Source organism: Sinocyclocheilus grahami, unplaced genomic scaffold (assembly GCF_001515645.1).
Source record: "Sinocyclocheilus grahami isolate Dianchi unplaced genomic scaffold, SAMN03320097.WGS_v1.1 scaffold973.1, whole genome shotgun sequence".
In the NCBI taxonomy this organism is placed as follows: domain Eukaryota; kingdom Metazoa; phylum Chordata; class Actinopteri; order Cypriniformes; family Cyprinidae; genus Sinocyclocheilus; species Sinocyclocheilus grahami.
In genome coordinates, this window is record NW_015506152.1 from 149,727 (window position 1) to 172,357 (window position 22,631).

Sequence of the window (22,631 nt, forward strand, 5' to 3'; positions counted from 1 at the left end):
CCTGAACTTTGTCGGAATCCATGAGCACCCCCTCGGCCGAGACGATGTATGCCAAAAAGGGAACAGACTGTGCATGAAAAACGCATTTCTCCGCCTTGACATAAAGCCCATTCTCTAACAGCCTCTGAAGCATGCCTGACATGCTGAACATGCTCCTGGAGAGAATGAGAAAATATCAGTATGTCATCCAGGTAGACATAAATAAACTGATCTACCATATCTCTCAACACGTCATTGACAAGTGCTTGGAATACCGCGGGAGCGTTTGAAAGGCCGAAAGGAAGAACAAGATATTCAAAGTGCCCCCTGGGGGTATTAAAAGCAGTTTTCCATTCATCCCCCTCTCTTATGCGAACCAAATGATAAGCGAGATCCAATTTCGTGAAAAATGATGCCCCCTGCAGACGCTCGAAGGCCGATGACATCAACGGTAAAGGGTAAGTATTCTTCACCGTGATGTCGTTCAACCCTCGATAGTCAATACAGGGATGAAGAGAGCCATCTTTCTTTTTCACGAAAAAGAAACCTGCACCAGCTGGAGAAGAAGAGGGACTGATCTTGGCTGCTAGAGAATCAGAAATATATTCCTCCATAGCCTCCCTTTCCAGGGAGGAAAGCGAATATAATTTGCCTGTCGTAGTACTTCTTTTGTTTGACTTGAGCTCGTTCCACATTTTCCCTTACTATGTCAATAAGCAGTTTTTGATGGTCTAAGGTAGGATAAACAGGGTTTTCAGGACTGGGAAGTTTTTGGAGGGCTCTCTCCATTGGCCCTTTCAGTTTACGGCCAAAAGCTATCTCTGCAGGTGAAAATCCTGTACTCTCATGCCACGCTGAGCTTATAGTGAATCGGAATTCCGACAGCCATCTGTCCCAATGCTTATGTTGTTCTCCTACATATGAAGCAATCATGGGTTTTAAATTCCTGTTGACTCTCTCCGTCAAATTAGTTTGCGGATGATATGCAGTGGTAAGTTTCTGTATTACCCCCCATTGTTTGCATAAAAGGTCAAGAAGGTGAGAGGTGAACTGTGTACCTCTATCAGAAACGAGATACGCCGGTGTTCCCCATCTCGTGAAAATTTCCTCCACCAGAATTCTTGCAATGAGTGATGCTTTAGCAGTTCTCATTGGGAATAGCTCTACCCACTTGGTAAAATAATCTACCACAACAAGTAGATATTCATTCTGCTTGGGGCTTCGGGGAAAAGGTCCCATAATGTCCACACCTAGCATATATCCTGGTTCAACGACAGGAGTGCTTTGTAACTGTCCAGGAGCCTTAGTAGTAGAAGCTTTGTACTTTTGACATGACTGGCATTCCTTACAGTACTTCCACACATCATTTCGAATACTAGGCCAGTATACAGAGTCTAGTAGCCTAAGTAAGGTTTTCATCTTCCCTAAATGACCACTGAGAGGATTGTCATGTGCATACTGTAAAAATACCCGTCTAAAAGCATTGGGGATGACTAACTGCACTTTCTGGCCCTTTTGACCATCTGGAACACTCCGAAAAAGAAATCCATTCTCCATCACATAATGAAATCTCATCACATCTTTGGTAGACTGCTCTCCGACTTTGATGGCTAACTCTTGGATTTCTGGATCATTATTCTGTTCCATAGCTATTTGTGAGAGATCCACTGGTACATTGCATGGTAGAGACATAGATTCAGTGGCGATACTGATGAGTAGGGTATCTGGTGTGCAGTCGAGACCCCTTGATAAAACATCAGGAACAACGTTGCACTGTCCTTTTCGATACCTTACAGTGAAATGGAAACCTTGCAACCTTATGGTCCAACGAATCAGACGAGAAGAAGGTTTAGGGTGTTGAAATGCCCATGTCAAAGCATTGTGGTCAGTAATGACTTCAAATATTCTCCCTTCCAGATACTGCCTCCATTTTTCTACCGCCCATACAACTGCTAAACATTCTTTTCTGATACAGAGTAGTATCTTTCAGCATCTCTCAACAAACGTGATGCAAAAGCAACAACATGCTCTTCCCCTTCAATATCCTGGGTAAGGACTGCTCCAAGTCCGATATCGCTTGCGTCCGTTTGAACTTTAAAGGCCCTGTTAAAATCGGGAGGGGTCAACACAGGCGCTTGCATGAGTGCTTGTTTAATGTCATTAAAAGCTTGCTGACATTGCTCAGTCCATTTCCACTTAACATTCTTTTGTTTTAGGGCGTGTAATTGAGCTGCTCTTTCAGAAAAACTGGGGATAAACCGATGATACCAACCGGCCAGACCTAGAAACCTTTGCACATCCTTGATGTTTTGAGGTATAGGAAAAGATTCAATGGCAGAGACTTTGGCTGGATCAGTTTTCACTCCCTCTTGTGTCACAATGTGTCCAAGAAATTAAAGTGAGTGTTGGATGAAGTTACGCTTTTTAAGATTTAGGGTGAGACCTGCCTTGTGAAGACGTGCAAACACCTGTTCAAGATGCTGGAGATGGTCAGAAACGTTACTAGAATAGACAACAATGTCGTCAATATAGACCATGCAGCACTTTCCTTTAACCTCCCTTAACACATGTTCCATAAGTCTTTGGAACGATGCAGCTGAGTTTTTTAGCCCAAACGGGAGACAAAGAAATTCATATAACCCTGAGGAGGTAACAAAGGCTGTCTTCTCAACACTGTCCACTTCCATTTCCATTTGCCAGTAACCACTTTTTAAATCAAGGGTGCTAAAAACAGTGGCACCATGCAAAGACTCTAAAATGTCCTGAATTTGGGGCATTGGGTAGGCGTCTAGATGGGTCTTAGCATTAAGACCCCTATAATCAACACAAAACCTAGAACTTCCGTCCTTCTTCGGTACAACAACCACTGGTGCTGCCCAGGGTGAAACAGAGGGTCGAATAATCCGTTTCTCCAAAAGCTCTTGAACTTGAGCCTCAATGAACTGGTGTTTCTCCATTGAAACCTTGTACGCTCTTTTTCTTACAGGGATCTCATCTGTGGTAGTGATACGATGTTTGACACAATTTGTTCTGCCAAGCTGTTGAGTGCACACTGTGGGCCAACTTAACATTAACTCCTCCAACTTATTTTGAACGCTAGAGTCTGAATCTACCATTTGTGCGATTCGTAGAATCTGCTGGTGGTCTTCTAGACTAACAGTGGGCATGGCCAAATAAAAATAATTTGAAGAATGCCCATTGTAGTGCGTAAAAGGAAAAATCTTGGGTTCCGTTGAGGTAGGTAACTGGAACTGTGCTTTTTTAAAATCCAATACCATCTGGGACTTTAATAAAAAATCAATTCCCAGGATAATTGGTACAGTTAGGTCGGAGTCTTGCATAACATAGAAGGTCACTTTCCTCTCCTGCCCTTGGACTTCACAATCCCAATGAACTTTACCCAGTGAACTTTGCCTCGGTCCATTTGCTAATAGGAACGTCTGATCCCCACTAGGTTGATAATCTTCATGGCCACTTAATTTCTTCCACAGAGACTTTTGAATCAGAGAAAATGTGCTACCTGTATCCACTATGGCAACAACATAGCTGTTCCGGACTATTAACGGAATGGCGATGTTTTTGAAATCATGGCAGAGGATCCCCAAATCCAGGTGTGAAAAACTTGTTGCATCTTTCCCAAAAAGACTCATGGCTGTATTAGATCAAAAGGGTGCTTCTACTAAATACTGAGCAAAGGGTCTGAATACTTAGGACCATGTGATATTTCAGTTTTTCTTTTTTAATAAATCTGCAAAAATGTCAACAATTCTGTGTTTTTCTGTCAATATGGGGTGCTGTGTGTACATTAATGAGGAAAAAAAATTAACTTAAATGATTTTAGTAAATGGCTGCAATATAACAAAGAGTGAAAAATTTAAGGGGGTCTGAATACTTTCCGTACCCACTGTATGATGAAAATTACAGGCCTCTCTCATCTTTTTAAGTGGGAGAACTTGCACAATTGGTGGCTGACTAAATACTTTTTTGCCCCACTGTAGCTGTTCCGGAGTATTAACGGAATGGTGATGTTTTTGAAATCATGAGCATCTGAACTCTGATCCAGCAACATGACTCTATTGGCACCCTGTGAGGATTTGCGTTGGAAATCTGGAGCAACAGGAGATTTCTTTTTCTGCTCTTCACTGTTGACTTGGCTCCAATACCTCTTTGATTCATTGAAATCCTTCTCAATTTGGGTTCCAAGTCGCACTAATTCTCCCACATTTTTAACTGTCCCACGAAGTAAACTAGCTAGCCGTGGATTGCAGTTCCTTAGAATGGCTTGACATGACCGAGAAGGAAGAATCAATTCCTTCTCGGTCATGTCCTTTTTCCATCTCAAACACAGGGCACGATAGTGATAAGCAAAATCTCTCAAACTTTCCTTAGGGCCTTGTTTTCTTTCAGCAAGCTTTCTTGCAGCCACATCCTGGTAATCCTCACTTAAAAACGAAAGCAGAAACTTCTCTTTGAACTGTTTCCAACTCGTTACATTTTTCCTTTCTGCTATCCACCAATCTTTAGCAGTGCCTCTTAACACAGCAGTGAGATCCGCAATTACTTCTTCATCATTGAGGGGTCGAACTTCGAAATACTCTTCACAGCGCTCCACAAACAAAACAGGATCATCCTCAACCGCATTCGTGAAACTGGGGAAGTCCATCTTTACAGGTGGTTTATACTGAATGGTAGAAGGGTTATGTTGAATGGAAACACTACTAGTCGTATTATGAATTGGAGAGTGGGAAACATTTACTTTAGGAACTCTTGGAGTAGAAGAATTTGGGCTCAGTAACTGAAATCTTTGTTCTAATTGCTGGTCTCTTCTCTTTAAACAATCAATAATCGATTGACCCAAGTCCTTAACCATCAGCTCCATCTGTTGCTTGACTCTTCCACATTCACATCAGACATGATAAGCCATCTTTTCTTCCAATTTTTTACACTGCACATCAAACGCATCAAAAGAAACTTGCTCACTCATCCTTCGATCGAAGTTAGCCATTTGGTTTTCAATCTCAGTGAGACTTTCCATTAAAGTTGTGTCACAGTTGGGTCTGACTTCTTCATTCACCTCTATTGGTGGTGGCGGAGGAGGGAAACACAACTCGTCCACATGAACATAATGCTCGACTTGCTCGCTGTCTTCATCAGAATCAATATATAAATCACTAAATGTGTTTATCAGTTCTTTCATTGGTTCTCTTCTGGTTGTGAATGTCTCTGATGAAAAATCCATGCCACCAATGCACTCATCTTTATCCATAGCAGATGATGGTAAAAAAAAACTACACTAATGAACTAAGACTGCTTACCAGACTGATTGTTTTACACCTGTGTGTTTTCAAAGCTGAGGGTCCCTGTTTGGGCGCCATTTTGTAACCATCCCAGTGAACTTTTTCTGGTCGTGAATCACAAATTAATTTAGGGGAGGGTCCCTCAACTGAAAACGACACATAACACAGTAGTGCATTACAAAATGTTTATATAAATAAAGGCAATCCACAGATAATTATGGCATGGTGTATGAAAAATAGTCAATAAAGTATTTTTGACTACAAAACAAACCGTCGCATTAATCATTTATCAAATAAAGGGAAAAAAAACATATCTGGTTGAATGAGTACTCATCTCTAAGCCGAAACAAGCACTATATCCGAATACTGAAGTCCACAATGATGATAGGAGTTAACAAAATCCAGTAATCCGATAGCAAGCGTAGCATTAATAATCAGCAATCCGAGTTTCCTCAAAACATAGAGTGTGTTGCAATTCTTTGTTGTTGATTTGTTCCTCGATGAGCACAGAGTTTTGATGAAGTTACTTCTTAATCCATTTATGAGGCATTCAAAATAAAGAAAATGGAAAAACAGAAACAAAAAAAGTTCTTTTGATTGAGCTGAAAACCTAAGTTTCTCAAACTAAACTCCATTTGCGATAAGATTATGTAAGTGAAAGCCATGCTTCCGCTTAACCAAACAGGTATCTCTTACTCTACTGCCTACATCCATTTTATCCCTTACCACAGAAAATCCTGTAGGGCCCCCTGGAGCACAGTAGAAGAACTACACACAAAAACAACAACATAGTAACTGTACTATAGTCGGTTACACGATGCAGAGGTAGAGAAGCAGCTCGAGACTTACTGAACACTCCCTTCAGGTCTAGGTACTCACAAGGCACGTTAGACAGATCCGTGCTTTCATCCTGAAACACAGAACAAGACACAGAAGAACACGCAGATAACAAACAGGAAGCATGACAAAATTCGCTCCAAGCGAAAACAGAATTCATGCGCCAGTTAATATGGGGGTTATGGAGCACAAGCCAGGGATATCCCAGAACCACAGGAGCAGAGGGAGTGTCAGTCAAAAGAAAGTCAATGTTCTCTGAGTGATTGCCAGAGGTGATGAGTCTTAAGGAGACAGTGGTGTGAGTGACAGAGGGTAAAGGCTGACCATTCAATGCAACCACAGAGATGGGCTGGGATCGCAACCAAGGGCATCTCGAGCCTGTGAGCGAGATTAATGTCTAAAAAATTACCCTCTGCTCCCGAGTCCAGTAGAGCCTCACAGTCATAAACCAGTGAATGCAATTTCAACCTAACAGGGAGATGAGTGGCTGAAAAAGAGGATTTAGTCAGTGTAATCTCAACCGTCAGTAACCTCTTACCAACTGGCGGGTACTAGCTTTTACCGGACACTGCAGAGCGCTGTGGCCGGCGGCTCCACAATACAAACACAGTCCCCTCTCCCTGCGTCTCTGCTTCTCCTGCTGTGAAAGACGGGACCTTCCCATTTGCATAGGCTCAGGATTCAGAAGAGACATTACCGTCTCACCAGGGATGGATGAAAAGTGACCCTGTGGACTGACCGGCAACCCTAGAGGTGTCCGTGAACCCCTCCACCGCAACCTGGTATCCACCTGAATGGCCAGGTCTATGAGCTTATCCACACAGGTGGGTAATTCCAATGAATAAATCTCGTCCTTAATAGAGTCAGAAAGCCCATATAAATACATGTCCCATTGTGCCTCAGAATTCCAACCACACTCCGCAGCCAAAGTGCGAAACTCAATAGAGTAGTCGGTTACGGTGCGATAACCTTGACGCAGCTCCGCGAGAAGTCGCGCCACTTCCCTGCCAGAAGCAGCGTGATCAAACACTTTCTTGAGTTCCTGGAATGAAATGCCTGGAATGAAACGCAGCAAGGAAGCTTCTGCTCCCACACAGTAGTTCCCCAGCTATCCGCCCGTCCCGAGAGCAAAGTTATAAGAAAGGCCACTTTAGATTCCTCTGTGGGAAACGACGAAGGTTGGAGAGAAATGGTCAAGGAACATTTGGCCAAAAATTAGCGACATAACTGGGGTTCACCGGAGTAAAACGCTGGAGGCGGAAGGCGGGGTTCGGTGGAGCGGACGGTCTGATCCACAGGAGTAGGTGGGTTGGGTGCAGATGGATGTTGGGCCAAACCGGTCTCCATCTTTAATTGCTGAAGCTGAGTAGTTAACTCCGAAACCTGGGCCACCAGAGCCTGGACAGCACGACCCGTGGCCATCATCTGATCCTCCTGGCGCTCCATACGTATGTTGTTCTTAGACAGAAAGTCTCTCAACTCTGTTGCACTCGCTGGATCCATTATGGTCGGTTCATTCTGTCACAATGAGGGGTCTCAAGATCCAAGTGCGAGTGAAAATAAAGAGTTTATTTAGTGAAAGACAGAGACAACAGCAGATGGGAGATCCTCTGTACCTTCACAACAACTGTGAAGAGTTCTCCAACTCAGTGTGGACACATCCGACGTGGGTGCAGGATAATCTAATACAGGCTGGACGAGAAACGAGAAACAGTGAAGAGTTGACAGAAAAACAAGACATGATTAACGAACCGATAACACACACTGCAAACGCCAGCTAGATATAGGCAGCGCAACTAACTACAGCTGTGCGCTCTGATTAGGCCGTCAGCTGTGGTTACTAGGGAACGAACACACACACACACCAGACAGAGACGCAAAATGAACACACGGACCCATGAACCGTGACACACGTAACTTGAATTACGAGACAATGGTATACATCTGTGGTATTTTAAATCTGAATATGTAAAATAATAGCAATGAGCAAGGTCACTTATAACATAATACTGTGGTTTTATTATTTAAAAGAAAATTTACTTCCATACATTTACACATTAAAAGTTGAAAATTGGTCACTTAACCCTCAGGCAATTGAAGATGTAGATGAGTTATTTTTTTATGAAAGAAGATTTGGAGAAATGAAGCATTCCATCACTTGTTCACCAATGACTCACTAAAGTGAATGGGTGCCGTCAGAATGAGAGTCCAAATAGCTGATAAAAACATCAGAATAATCCATAAGTAATCCACATCAATTACATCTGCAGTGAAAAGCTATTATATAGCTATTATATATAATATAATAATAAAAGATAAAAAGTTTTATTTTCTGGAAGATACCTAATTAATAGCCCAGTTCATTCCCTCCTGGCTTTTGCCCACCTCAGCTGCATCTGGTACCCAGCAACTCCCTTCCCTTTAAGAAAACACACACACACAGGAAGTGCTTAAATGGGGCCAGACTGTTGACATGACAACAGAACAAACACAAACCCAATTGGAACTTGCTTCAAGGCCAATTTTGTTGCATTACAGCACTGGTTTCCCCGCTGGCGTTCAGCCTGATCAGCTGAAACAATGGGGGGAAAGGAGGTAAAATAATATAATAGGGCTGGGAACACCTCAAACCTTCAAAAAAGTCCCCTACCACAGATATTCCCCAAGATGTTTCTCTCAACAAGGCCTGAGCTGTTAGCAGCCAGTTCAAAAAACATTTTATGGCTCTGGATTATTTACAACACATGGAGTTTTGCTGGTGCTGAATATTTGCCAGGTACAATCTCAAGGTGACCAGACACCTATTCCCGAGTCCTGACCTAGAGGGTGCCTTCTAATTATCATTCTGTCCTTTATTGACAGTTGGGAGCAAAGTCAAGGCACGCCTAGTATCTCACTACTAACTACAGACTAGCAACAACCACCAAAGCCCCCCAACAACCTCCACTCAAGTTGTCATTGACATATTAAAATTTAAATTCATTCTGTCTTTAAATATGTTTTTTGAATGTCATTGTTAGAATGCTCCAACATAAAAAACTCCAACATAATTTAAAGATATACGTTAAGCTGATAAATGCAGATACAAACCCTGTAACATTAAATCAACCAGCAAAAACATATCATTTCCATACTACAGTCCTATATACTGTTGCTACACTGAACCAAACTCATCCAGGCCTTTCCCCATTTCATGGAAGGACAGCGGTATGTTGCAGCTGAGGATGCTGAGGTCTGTCAGCATAAATTTGACTGATATCACCTCCATCGGAGGCCAATAAAGCTGATTTATTATAAATACAGCTCCCTTGTGTTTACCGCACACATTCTTGTGTCTGCAACATCTTTCAAAGTGAGCACATGCAGGTGCTGCGGCCTGTCTCGGTTGAGCAGACTCAAGCAGAGAGGTATTACAAAAACAGAAAACTTGGGATAGAAAGAAAACATAAATACAATGCAGATATACTGTAAACAGTGAGCTTCAGATGTCCAAGACCACATTGAAAATCTGGGATTCAAAATCTGGAAATACACACTACAGTTCAAATGTTTGGGTTTGGTAAGATTGTTTTCATGTTTTTATAAGACATCAGGTTGCATTTATTTGAGCAATACCTTAAATACAGTAAATTGTGAAATATTATCACAAACTACATTTTTTTTTTCTATTCTGTTTTTCTATATATTTAAAATGTTATTTATTCCTGTAAAGCAAAGCTGAATTTCCAGCTTCATTACTCCGGTCTTCAGTGTCACATGTTCCTTCAAACATAATTCTTATTTGGATTGCTGATCAAGAAACACTTCTGATTATCATCAATGTTGAGAACTACGCATTTTTGTGGAAAATATGGTACTTTCATAGTTTTTTCTGTGCTCTTGTCTTGGACTTTTAGTTTGTAATTTTGTTTGGTTCCTGTTCCTATTTCCCATGTGATTAGTTTAATGGTTTCCAGACATGTCTTAAGTCGTGTTCACCCCGTTTATACAAGCCTTTGTTTCCAGTGTTCATTTTCTGGTGTTGTCCAATGACGTATCAGCAATGGTCTCAGTTCTGTTGGCTTGTTTCCTGATTTTATCATGTTTTATTTTTTATTGTTTGGTTGTTATTATTATTGATAAAGTTCACCCATATTTGGATCTTGCCTTCCCTCATTTCTGAGTGCAACCTTCATTACACAACTACCGACCAACACAAATGGATCCAGCAGATGATTATTATTACCCCTGGTTGATTATTGCTTGGAGTTTTGGCCGAACGAGTCCTTCAGACATTGTTTTGGACAAGACTTAAGAGGTCTATTAGGGACAATGTACCACTGGACTGGACTGTGTATTAAAGACAAGCCTGGTGGTCCCAAGTCTGGTGGCCTCAGTGTTCTCTAACCTGTTGGTCCTAAGTCTGGTGTTCTCAGTGGTCCCTTTGAGGCAACTAGGTCACCTGTCTGTGTTCCCTTTCTGTTCTGCCATGGCTAAGAAGTTGTGCCCAAGTTACCTGTGTTCCATGCCTGCTTTGTCATGGTGGCCATCTCTGAGTTCCCAGTGTTCCCTCTCAGACTAAAGGGGGCATGGCTTGTTCCATATCGACTAGCCCAGCCATGGTCTTCTGTGCTGTCAGCACCAATGTAGTGGGCTCATCCTCCTTCACCATCTCTGCCTTGTTCTTCTGCACTGTGGGCTCCACCATGGTCACCTGATACTTTCTGGTGCTCTCCATGTCTGCTGGCTTATCCTTGGTCTCCTGATCCGCCTTGACCTCCATCTCCACTAGCTCAGCAATGGTCTCCTTCTCCACCGGTGCCACACTGCTTTTCTGCTGCCCCGCTGGCACCTCTCTGGTGTAGCCATGCCCTTCTGGCACCTCCTTGGTGTTCCCCTGCTAATTTGGCACCTCTCTGTTGTTTCCCTGCGCTGGTGCCTCCTCCTCCCTGGTGTTCTGTTGCCTCCTACTTCCTACATGCTCCCTCTCGGTATTTAAGGAGCATAGCCTGCCCTGCCTAGACCAACCCTGCCATGGTTTTTTGCACTGTCAATACTGTTGTGGTATTCTCATCCATCTCCACTAGCCCCACCTTCAGCACTGTTGCCTCAACCATGGTCACCTGATCCACCCTGGAACTCTCCATCCCCACCAGCTCCATCTTGGTCTCCTGCTCTGCCTTGGTCTCCATCTCCACCAGCTCAACCTTGGTCTCCTGGAACCTCCCTGGTGTTCTCTGCCCCGCCAGGGTTCTCCAGAACCACTTCCACCTCACAGTTCCACATTGGCTTCATTGGGTACAATGGCAGTTGTGTGTGTCTGTTAAGTCCACGAGACTGTAGGGTGTCCTATTCGTCATTTTAGCTTTCAAAAGGGTGCTCACGAGTGCCCCCTTTGCGGCCGCTATGCGCCCTCCATGCACACTTCTGCTGAGCCCACAAGCCTGCGAGCTATGCAGCCAACTTCTACCCGGCAGACAAAGCTGCATTACGTCACAAAAGTGTGGACTCAGAGGAAGACCGTGAGGGTTTTAGGGTGCCATTTGGCACAGGGCATTTGAGTTCCTTGTGTTCTCTCTCTGAACTAAAGGAACATGGCCTGTCCCACCTCAACCAGCCCTGCCATGGTCTCCTGTGCTGCCAGCTCCACCATGGTCATTTGATCCACCCTGGTGTTCTTAATCTCTGCCGGCGAAGCCTTAGTTTCCCACTCTGTGTTAGTCTCCATCTTTAATGGCTCATCCTTGGTCCCATGCTCCATCAGTGCCACCCTGGTGTTGGCCTGCCCTGCTGGCACCTCCCTGGTGTACACCTGCTTCTTTGGCACCTCTCTGTTGTTCTCCTGCTCTGCTGCCTCCTCTTTCCCTTAATTCCCTGTACAGGGGCACCTGGACCGGCCCTGCTATGATCTTCTGCACTGCCAGCTGTGCCTTGATCATCAGGGTTGTCGGCTCCACCATGTTCACCTGATCCCCATGGTACTTTCTAGCTCTGTCTTGCTTTGATCAAATGAATAGTGCCTTGGTGAGTATAACAAATCTAAATCCAAACTTTGGCAGTTAGTGTTGGTAGTGTATGTTCAATTACATGTGAAAAATCAAGACATACAAGTTGTGTCTATGCTCATTGTAATGCTTTAAAAGATTAGTTCACTTACAAATTAAAATTTCCTGATAATTTACTCACCCCATGTCATTCAAGATGTTTACGTCTTTCTTTCTTCAGTTGAAAAGAAATTAAGGTTTTTGATGAAAACATTCCAGGATTATTCTCCTTATAGGGGACTTCAATGGCTACCAAATGGTTGAAGGTCAAAATTACAGTTTCAGTGCAGCTTCAAAGGGCTCTACACGATACCAGATGAGGAATAAGGGTCTTATCTAGCGAAACGATCTGTCATTTTCTAAAAAAAAAAATGTATATGCTTTATAAACAGAAATGCTCCCCTTGCACTGCTCTGCGATGCGCGTCCACAACTTTGCGTAATACGTAATCACGCTGAAAAGGTCACACGCAGGCGGAAGTACCGACTCAGTGTTTGCAAGTCGAACATGCAAAGACTAAGGCTACGTCCACACGAAGCCAGAGCTTTCCCTATCCGATCTATTTTTCCCCTCGTCTCAAGAAATATCTGCGTCCACACGAAACCACAAAACCGACACAAAACGATGTAGTATACATGCCAGACCAGTCTGTGGCAGTAACTTCTGCCACAGAGATACACTAAAAACGGAGAAGAAGACTTGGACTATGTGCATAAACCTTGTATACGCAGTATACAAATGAACATGGAACAATACATTTATTAATCTGTGTTAATGTTAGTTAATAAAAAGACAATCTTTCAGTGTTTGTTCATGTTTTTATTGCTCTTACGTGACGTAGCGGTGTCTGACTAGGGGCGAGACGTGGGCTGATGAGGTCATCGTTTCAGAAAATATACAGATTCACTGTTCACATGGATTCGCTGTTCTTTATTTCTCTCATACACAGTAAGACCCCAATTAATCTTTACTTGCCACACCTAGCAGCCCATATTTCTCTATTATTACATTTTAGGCACTTCATTGGTGTGATCCTCGAGAGGAAAACAAAGGCCAGCCAAGTGATTTTGGTGTTGAAGAAGACAGGGCAAGGTTTTATAAAAACCTTATGAACTTTGAGTGGGACAGTATTTAGTAAGGTGAAGTCACATGATCTGCAACCAGATGTTCATTTCAAGTCATAGCATTTTGTTCTGTTCAGTGAAACAGTGTCATTGATAATGCTTTAAAAGCCTAATGTTTTAAAGCCATCTCTTTTTCGAGCAATTTGAATTAAAATAATTTTAAGTTGTATTTAATTTTAGAAAGTACATTTTAAATCATTAGCTTCTAGCAGTGTTAATGTTAAGATCACATTCTACAGTACTTTAATACATTTTACAGTAATAAAGAGCTTATGAAATTACAGTTGGAATACTAAAATAATAGCGTAATGACAGTATTATACTGTAAAGCTTATATTTTCTACAGCACGGTGCTGTAATATTTTTACAGTAATAATCTTTTGTTGCTTTCAGATTACAGCAGGTATACTGTAGAATAACAGCTTTATGCTGGTAAATATAGCTGCCAGTTTACTGTAATTTAACAGTGCAATTGGATCCCCACTCCGTTGTCGCCTCCATTCATTACAAAAGTGAATGTGAACGCATAATTTATTTAAAGTGCTTATTTGCACGTTATTATTATTGGTTTAATAAAAAAATAATGGTTTCTGGTTTAAAACAGTTCAACACATGGTGTTTGTTTGTTTATATATAACCAAATATGTTGCATATTTAAAAGAAAATTATATTGAAATAATATGAAAAATGTAAAAATGAACAAAAAAAATGTTTTTTAGTTTTATCTTAATAATTTTGCTTTCATATTGTTGCTAGATTGTTTACAGTAAGCTCAAGATGCAAAAAAACAAACAATTGCTATATACCTGTCACGAATCCGGTCCATGAACTTCCATCTGCTAGCCATCAGAGGTCACCCTTTCCAATTTCATTGAGTTTCGCACTACACACTGTTGCACATCACCTCGGACTACATATCCCATCATTCATTGCACTGATTGCACTCAGCACAGATTGCACACAGCTGTTGCTCACAAAATGGCGGCGACAGCGGAGCACGCTCACAAGATGGTGAATACAACAGCACCCAGTCATGTCACAGCTGCCCATCTTGAGTCCAGTCAAGTCACCATTGATCCTCCTGAGTCAAGTCAACTCGCAGTAGATCTTCGTGAGTCTGGTCAAATAACAGCTGATATTCATGTGTCTAGTCAAGTCAAAACTGATCGTCATGAGTCAGGTCTAGTCTCAGTTGATCGTTATGAGTCCAGTCAAGTCACAGCTGATCTCCCTGAGTTCAGTCAAATCACGGTTGATCATCATGAGTCAGGTCAAGTCACCGTTCATTATTATGAGTCTAGTCAAGTCATCACAGATCTTCACGAGTCTAGTCAAGTCTCAGCTGATCTGCCAGAGTCTCGTCACATCTCAGCTGTTCATCCAGGGTCACGTCCCATCACAGCTGATCATCCAGAGTCACGTCACATCACGTCTGTTTGCTCAAAATCCTGTCACTTCCTGTCTGTTGCACCCAGATCAAGGACTGTTCTTCAGTATCCCAGACTGGCTTCCAGCGTGGAGGACCCACCGCTGGTGTCGGCACATGCAGCTGGCATCACTAAACCAGCGCTCTCAAGCCCTCCAGTCTCTGTCACGAATCCAGTCCCTGAACTATTTCCCCTGTCTGTAGTGCTTCCCACAATGGGGATCGCTTTATGGTGCATCTGGGCCGCGTACTCCACCGCCGATTTGCTAGAGGCAGCGGTACCGGCTACAACATCTCCAGAGGTGGCGGCTTACGCTGCAGAACCTCCCGAGGTAGCAGTGTCCGCTGCTGTGCTCCCAGAGGCCATGGTACCCACTGCAGTCTCTTCAGAGGTGGCGGCACATGCTGCAGAACCTCCCGAGATGGCGACACTTGCCTCAGTTCCTTGCGTGGTGGTGGCGCTCAGCAACGCACTTTCTGCCTGTCTTGTTCCGGCCAAGGAGGCCATCTATGAGCTCTCTGCCTGTCCTGTTCCGGCCAAGGAGGCCGTCTATGAACTCTCTGCTTGTCCTGTTCTGGCCAAGGAGGCCGTCTATGAACTCTCTGCTCATACTGTTCCAGCCAAGGAGGAACAGAACTCTCTGTTCCGGCCAAGGAGGCCGCCTATGAACTCTCAGCCTGTTCTGTTTCGGCCAAGGAGGCTGTCTATGAACTCTCTGCTTGTCCTGTTCTGGCCAAGGAGGCCGTCTATGAACTCTCTGCTCATACTGTTCCAGCCAAGGAGGAACAGAACTCTCTGTTCCGGCCAAGGAGGCCGCCTATGAACTCTCAGCCTGTTCTGTTTCGGCCAAGGAGGCTGTCTATGAACTCTCTGCTTGTCCTGTTCTGGCCAAGGAGGCCGTCTATGAACTCTCTGCTCATACTGTTCCAGCCAAGGAGGAACAGAACTCTCTGTTCCGGCCAAGGAGGCCGCCTATGAACTCTCAGCCTGTTCTGTTTCGGCCAAGGAGGCTGTCTATGAACTCTCTGCTTGTCCTGTTCTGGCCAAGGAGGCCGCCTATGAACTCTCTGTCTATCCTGTCACGGCTAAGGAGACCGTTTGCGAACTCCCTGCTCGTCCTGTCACAGCTATAGAGGCCGTTTGCGAATTCCCTGCTCGTCTTGTCACAGCTATAGAGGCCGTTTGCGAATTCCCTGCTCGTCTTGTCACAGCTATAGAGGCCGTTTGCGAATTCCCTGCTCGTCTTGTCACAGCTATAGAGGCCGTTTGCGAGCTCCCTGCTTGTCCTGTCATAGCTATAGGGGCCGTTTGCGAACTCCCTGCTCGTCCTGTCACGGCTATGGAGGCCGTCGGGGAATCCTCATCCTGTCCTGTCCTGCCTATGGAGGCCGTTTGTGAATTCTTTGTGTCTGCCAAGGAGGTTGTTTGTGAACTTTTGTCCTGTCCCGACCCAGCCAAAAAGGCTGCCTCTGAACACCCAGCCTTATGTCAACCCCAATGTTCTGTCTGTGTTGTCTGTCTCTGCTTTTTCATTATTACAGTCTCCGCCATGGTCTCCTAATCGGTGTGGTTCACCGGGGGGGTTCCCTGTTCCTTCTGCTCCGCCGTGGTGGTCTTCTGCTCCGCCGTGGTGGTCTTCTGCTCCGCCGTGGTGGTCTTCTGCTCCGCTGTAGTGGTCTTCTGCCCCGCCGTGGTGGTCTTCTGCCCTGCCATGGTGGTCTGCTGTCTGGCTCTGGTGGTTCTCTGCTCCACCTGTACGGTCGGCTTCGCCCTGGCTCTCTACTCGTAATCTACGTTTTCTCGGTTCTGATCTCTGCCTGTCTCCCTGGATTTATCCCTCTAGTCTCGCCCTGTGATTCTGTCTGCCGATCGTCGACCTACGCTAGCCCTAGGACTATTCTTTTGTTTTGCCCGCCATATACCTGTTTGCCATTGGTTGACCCTGCCTGTTACTACCACGTCTTCTGTTCAGAATAAAGCTTGCACATGGATCCACACGTCTCACGTCTCTGTCGCCCCGTTACAATACCTACATTAAAATTTTGGCTTATGTCTATAGAAGATATATTAAGTATGGTCTTTATATTAAATAATCTTTTTACTTTGAATGAAAGCTCTTTGGGAAAGTTTTTTTTTTTTAATTTAAGGTCTAAACATAAATATAATTTGAGGAAATCTTTTTTTCAGTATGTGAAAAAAACATTGCTGTCTCTAAGTTGTAAACTGAAACTCACAATGTGTGAGTTTGAATATGTATATATTTTTTTCTAGGCTTTTTTGTGAGATCCATCTGCAAGATATCAGTCTTAACGTGTACAGTCGTGGCCAAAAGTTTTGGCAGTGACATAGATTTTGTGTTTTGCAAAGTTTGCTGCTTCAGTTTTTGTAGATTATATTTCCACATGTGTCTATGTGGAAAAACAATGAAAAGCATATCATAAGGTTTAAAGGCTTTTATTGGCAAAAAATTACAATGAGTCAATATTTACAGTGTTGACCCTTGTCCTTCATGACCTCTGCAGTTCACTCTGGCATGCTGGATATTAGCTTCTGGGCCAAATCCTGACTGATGGCGATCCGTGCTTGCCTTATTAGCTCTCGGAGTTGATCACAATTTGTGGGCTTCTGCTTGTCCACTCGTCTTTTGAGGACTGACCACAGGTTCTCTATGGGATTCAGATCCGGGGAGTTGCCTGGCCACGGATCCAAAATTTCAATGTAATGATCTTTGAGCCACTTCTTTGTCACTCTTGCTTTGTGACATGGTGCTCCATCATGCTGGAAAATGCACGGATCATCACCAAATTGCTCATGGATCGTTGGAAGAAGTCACTCTTGCAGGACGTTTTGATACCATTCTTTATTCATGGCAGTGTGTTTGGCCAGATTTATGAGAAAGCCCACTCCTTTGATTGAAAAGCAACCCCACACATGGATGGTCTCAGGATGCTTCGCTGTTGGCACAACACAGGACTCATGGTAGCATTCACCTTTTCTTCTCCGAACAATCGATTTTCCAGATGTCCCAAACAGCCGGAAGGGAGCTTCATCAGAGAAAATAACTGCACCAGTATTCTGCTGTCCAATCCTTGTACTTCCTGCAGAATTTCAGTCTGTCCTTGATGTTTTTCTTGGAGAGAAGGGGCTTCTTTGCTGCCCTTCTTGACACCAGGCTGTTGTCCAAAAGTCTTGGCCTCACTGTGCGTGCAGATGCTCTCACACCAACCTGCTGCCATTCCTGAGCAAGCTCTGCACTGCTGGAGACACGATTCCGTAGCTAACTCCTCAGGAGGAGATGGTCCTGTTCTGTAGCTGACTCCTCAGAAGGAGACAGTCCTGGCGCTTGCTGGACACTCTGGGACGTCCTGAAGACTTCTTCACTGCAGTCGAACCTCTCTCCTTGAAGTTCTTGAAGATCCGTCAAATGGTTCTTTCAGATGCAATATTCTTTGTAGGAATTTCCTTGCATGTGATGTCATTTTGATGCAAATCGATGATGGCTGCACGTGATTATTTGGCGGTAACCATTGCTAACAAGAACACAATGATTGGAAGCACTTCTTCCCTCCTTTTATAGCAATCAGTCTGCTCTTACAATCTAATTAGTATGATAGTGATTTTACCTGACTAGTACTCATTCACACTTTCACATGTGCTGCTGATATGATTAGTCAATTAATGTTAGCTGGTCATTTTGTGTCAGGATCAAAAAACACTGTAATTTGTTTTGTTTGTTTTTTTGTGAAAAGTTCATTTTTTGGCCAATGAAGCTTTAAGCGATTATTTAAAATGCATCTAATCACTCTACACAATAATCTAGAAACAATGTGAATGAGCATCACAACAGCTTAAGCAGCAAACTTTGCAAAACACAAAATTTTTTGGCCATGACTGTAATTTGGTGTGCGTTGACGGTACATGGTAGGAATGAGTTGGATGGAAGGTGCTAGCTAGAGAAAAGAGGTAGATAGCAAGTGGAGATATTTAAAGTCTCCTCACTGTGTTATACTTCCTCTAAAGTGCATGGTGTCAATGGCAGCTTTTCAGCAAGATGGATAACAACACTATGGACAGGCTTTTATCGGCCTCCAAGGAGCTAAACACAAAAGATACCAGCCATTGCATGGACAACCAGAAGGCATATGGGGATGTATGCATTTATCCATGGCTGCTGGCAAATTAAAGTGCTGGCTGTTCTTTTGGCTAACAAGATAGTTGCTTTGTGAACAGAAATGTGTTGTACAAACATACACTCTAAAAAATGCTAGGTTAAATACAATGCAGCGCTGCGAAAAATATGGACAAACCCAGTGATTGGGTTGTTTTGACCCAGCGTTTGGGTTAAACATTTAACCCAACTGTTGGTTGAACTCGCTGGGTTTGTCCATATTTTACCCAGCATTTTTAGAGTGTACACTTGAGCAGAAACCAGACCATATAATACTGACACGCGAATCAAAGAAGAAAAAAAAACACACAACAACAACAACAGAAAGCATATTTACACTGAATCGTTCACTATCACCCTATCTACACAATGTGCCATTTTCCATATAGAAAATAGTAAATGTGTGAACAAGAGACCAATTTCAGAAGCAGCTTTTGTGTTTTCTTTTAACAAAGCATTTGAATGGACAGATAATATGAAGTGTAGAATTATTGATCTGTATTGGTTGATTTATATTGATCTTTATAATCAATAAGCTAATTATAAAATGCTATTTTTTGTCATTTTTAGGAGCACACTAGCTTATAAACTAACATATTATTGCTAAAAGCTACAAAACATCTCTTTATTTCATGGGGACTTTTCATTCTCTTCCCTTTTTTTTACTTCTACTTTTACTACTCTAGTTTAAGGCCTAATTTTAAACAGCTATGACATCAGATTTGTATATAGTCTAAGATTGAAAATAATTTTGCTGCACACATGATGTCAAGACAATCTTTTGATAAAGTGGTTTGGTTCAGTTCTGTTCAAATCAGGATCTAAAACAGATACTGGCCATATGTCTATGGCAATATAAAGCGTCTTCACATTGAACTCAATCATGTCCAACATGGACAATTTATGTGTTATAAATCTTGCAACATGCTTAAAGACAAGCAGAAACTAAGTTGAAAGTAATAATTCCTCCTGCCTCCTTGCACATAGTTAAACTATTAGTAATTTTCAGTATGTATTTAGCAAATTAACGAATAGGATCGATATGTTTATGCAAGGATTCATCTTCCAACATCAGTATAGAAAGTATTGATAATGTTGCAGTCATTTCTAACAAAAGGAAGATTTTTGTGTTGCTTTTTAGAGAAATCGCTTTGATAATGGGTTTGACTAGGCTAAAGTAGAGGCAGCTGTCCAGATTCCTGAGGAGATGTATAATCATCCTATGATGTGTATAATTATATCTTGGATGTCAAAAAACAGAAGGCCGAGAGGACAGCGAGTAGTGACAAGACACATTTATTGTTTTTTTGTTATTTTTCTTTTTTTCAACACAAGAAGCATTATCTCTCTTGCTCTTTTATGTCTTCATTGTAGTGTACATTTCAAAACCCAAAGTTCCTGCCCATCTAAAAACTAAACTGCAAAAACAGCTAAGTCTGTGCAGCTCTGTGACATCACACACAATGCATCAGCATGACCGCCGACATTTACACAGAAATTAAACCTATTGAGTGATCAGAAACTTGGCCGACCCAGTCAGGGTGAAGTAATATCAAGCGTAGCGTTAGTTCTGGCAGGTCACGTTAGTCAAGCTCGCATCAGCTGACTCTCAGCTGATCCCCATCTACCTATAGGAATACGACACCTATCTAAGCATTCATATTTAAGGTCCCTCAGTATTATCAGCAGTTTTTGCATTGCTCAATAGCTAATTACCCTCCTCCATCCCCAGCTCCTCCTCTGTCAGTCAGGATTCAGCCTTCTGATTATCCTTTGAATCAGGCTAATTCTAAAATGTGTACATAAAATTATTGAACTTTAACGATATCTGCAATACATTAATGTTGGTTCTGTTCTGTCTACCCTGGGGGGTTATCGCTGCTCTCCCTTCTCTCATCCATGCTAGGCTGCATGGATGAGCAGAGAGTTCTTGCCCAAAACAGAACCATACCACCAATCCAAACTGTATGCTAATTGTCAATCATCTTTAACGATAGTGGTCCTCACAGAAATAGTGAAAACTGGAGAGGTGAACAGAATAACTAATGGTTTCAGTAAAATGTGGCTTCTCAAAGTTTCTCTACCTTGTGCCACTCCTGGCTAGATGAAGCTTGGCAGGTAATTTTTTACTAATTTATCAGTATTAATAATAGATTATTACTCATTTATCATTATAAATAACAAATTATTACTTATTTATCCTTATTAAAACACATTATTAGTCATTTATCATTACTAATAAGTTGTCATTGCTCATTTATCATAATAAATTTACATTTACATTTAGTCATTTAGCAGACGCTTTTATCCAAAGCGACTTACAAATGAGGACAATGGAAGCAATCAAAATCAACAAAAGAGCAATGATATGCAAGTGCTATAACAAGTCTCAGTTAGCTTAATGCAGTAAACATAGCAAGTTTTTTTATATTATATAATAAATAAAAATAAATAAAACAGATAGAATAGAAAAAGAATAGAGCAAGCTAGTATTAGAGGTCTTTTTTGCTTTGTTAATTGTTTAATAAATAAAAAGAAAACAAATAGATAGAATACAAAAAGATTAGAAAAGCTAGTGTTAGTTTTTTTTTTTTTTTTAAGAAAACAAGCAGTAAACGAATAAAGTGCAAGTCTAAAAGGGACAAGTTTTTTTTTTAAAGAATAGAATTAGAATAGAGTCAGAGTGTTAGATGGTCAACTAAAGATGGAACAGGAGTGTTTTTAGCCGATTCTTGAAGACGGCTAAGGACTCAGCTGCTCGTATTAAGTTGGGCAGGTCATTCCACCAGGAGGGAACATTTAATTTTAAAGTCCATGAAAGTGATTTTGTGCCTCTTTGGGATGGCACAATAATGCGCCGTTCACTTGCAGAACGCAAGATTCTAGAGGCCACATAAGTCTGAAGTAATGAATTTAGGTAAATGGGTGCAGAGCCAGTGGTGGTTTTGTAGGCAAACATTAATGCCTTGACTTTTATGCGAGCAGCTATTGGTAGCCAGTACAAATTGATAAACAGAGGTGTGACGTGCATTCTTTTTGGCTCATTAAAAATTAATCTTGCTGCCCCGTTCTGGATTCATTGTAAAGGTTTGATAGAACTGGCTGGAAGAATTGCAAATAGAGCATTGCAATAGTCCAGCCCGGATAGAACAAGAGCTTGAACAAGGAGTTGTGAAGCATGTTCCGAAAGAAAGGGCCATCTTCTTGATGTTGAATAAAGCAAATCTGCAGGACTGGGCAGTTTTAGCAATGTGGTCTGAGAAAGTCAGCTGATCATCAATCATAACTCCAAGGTTTCTAGCTGTTTTTGAAGGAGTTATGTTTGATGTGCCTAACTGGATGGTGAAATTGCTGAGATGCGAGCAGCTATCGTCAGATCATCAGGATGGAATGAGAGGTAGAGTTGAGTGTCATCAGCATAGCAGTGATATGAAAAGCCATGTTTCTGAATGACAGAACCAAGTGATGCCATGTAGACATAGAAGAGAAGTGGTCCAAGAACTGAGCCCTGAGGCAACCCAGTAGCTATATGTTGCGACTTGGACACCTCACCTCTCCAAGATACCTTGAAGGACCTATCTGAGAGGTAAGACTCAAACCACTGGAGTGTGGTTCATGAGATGCCCTTTGCCAATAAGGTTGACAGGAGGATCTGATGGTTAATCGTGTCAAAAGCGGTGGACTGATCCGGCAAGTTAAGTATTGAAGATTTGGAATCTGCTCTTGCCAGTCTTAGGGCTTCAACAACTGAGAGCAAGGCAGTCTCGGTTGAATGT

General features: G+C 42.5%; 1 long non-coding RNA gene across 1 annotated transcript; it reads left to right on the forward strand.

Annotated features, from left to right (window-relative positions):
- Window positions 1-1,800: 1,800 nt before the first annotated feature.
- On the forward strand, window positions 1,801-14,541 carry LOC107565001 (uncharacterized). The gene is made up of 3 exons (XR_001606314.1): window positions 1,801-1,863; window positions 3,328-3,330; window positions 14,527-14,541. It is a non-coding gene; the product is annotated as an uncharacterized lncRNA (long non-coding RNA).
- The last annotated feature ends 8,090 nt before the right edge of the window (window positions 14,542-22,631 follow it).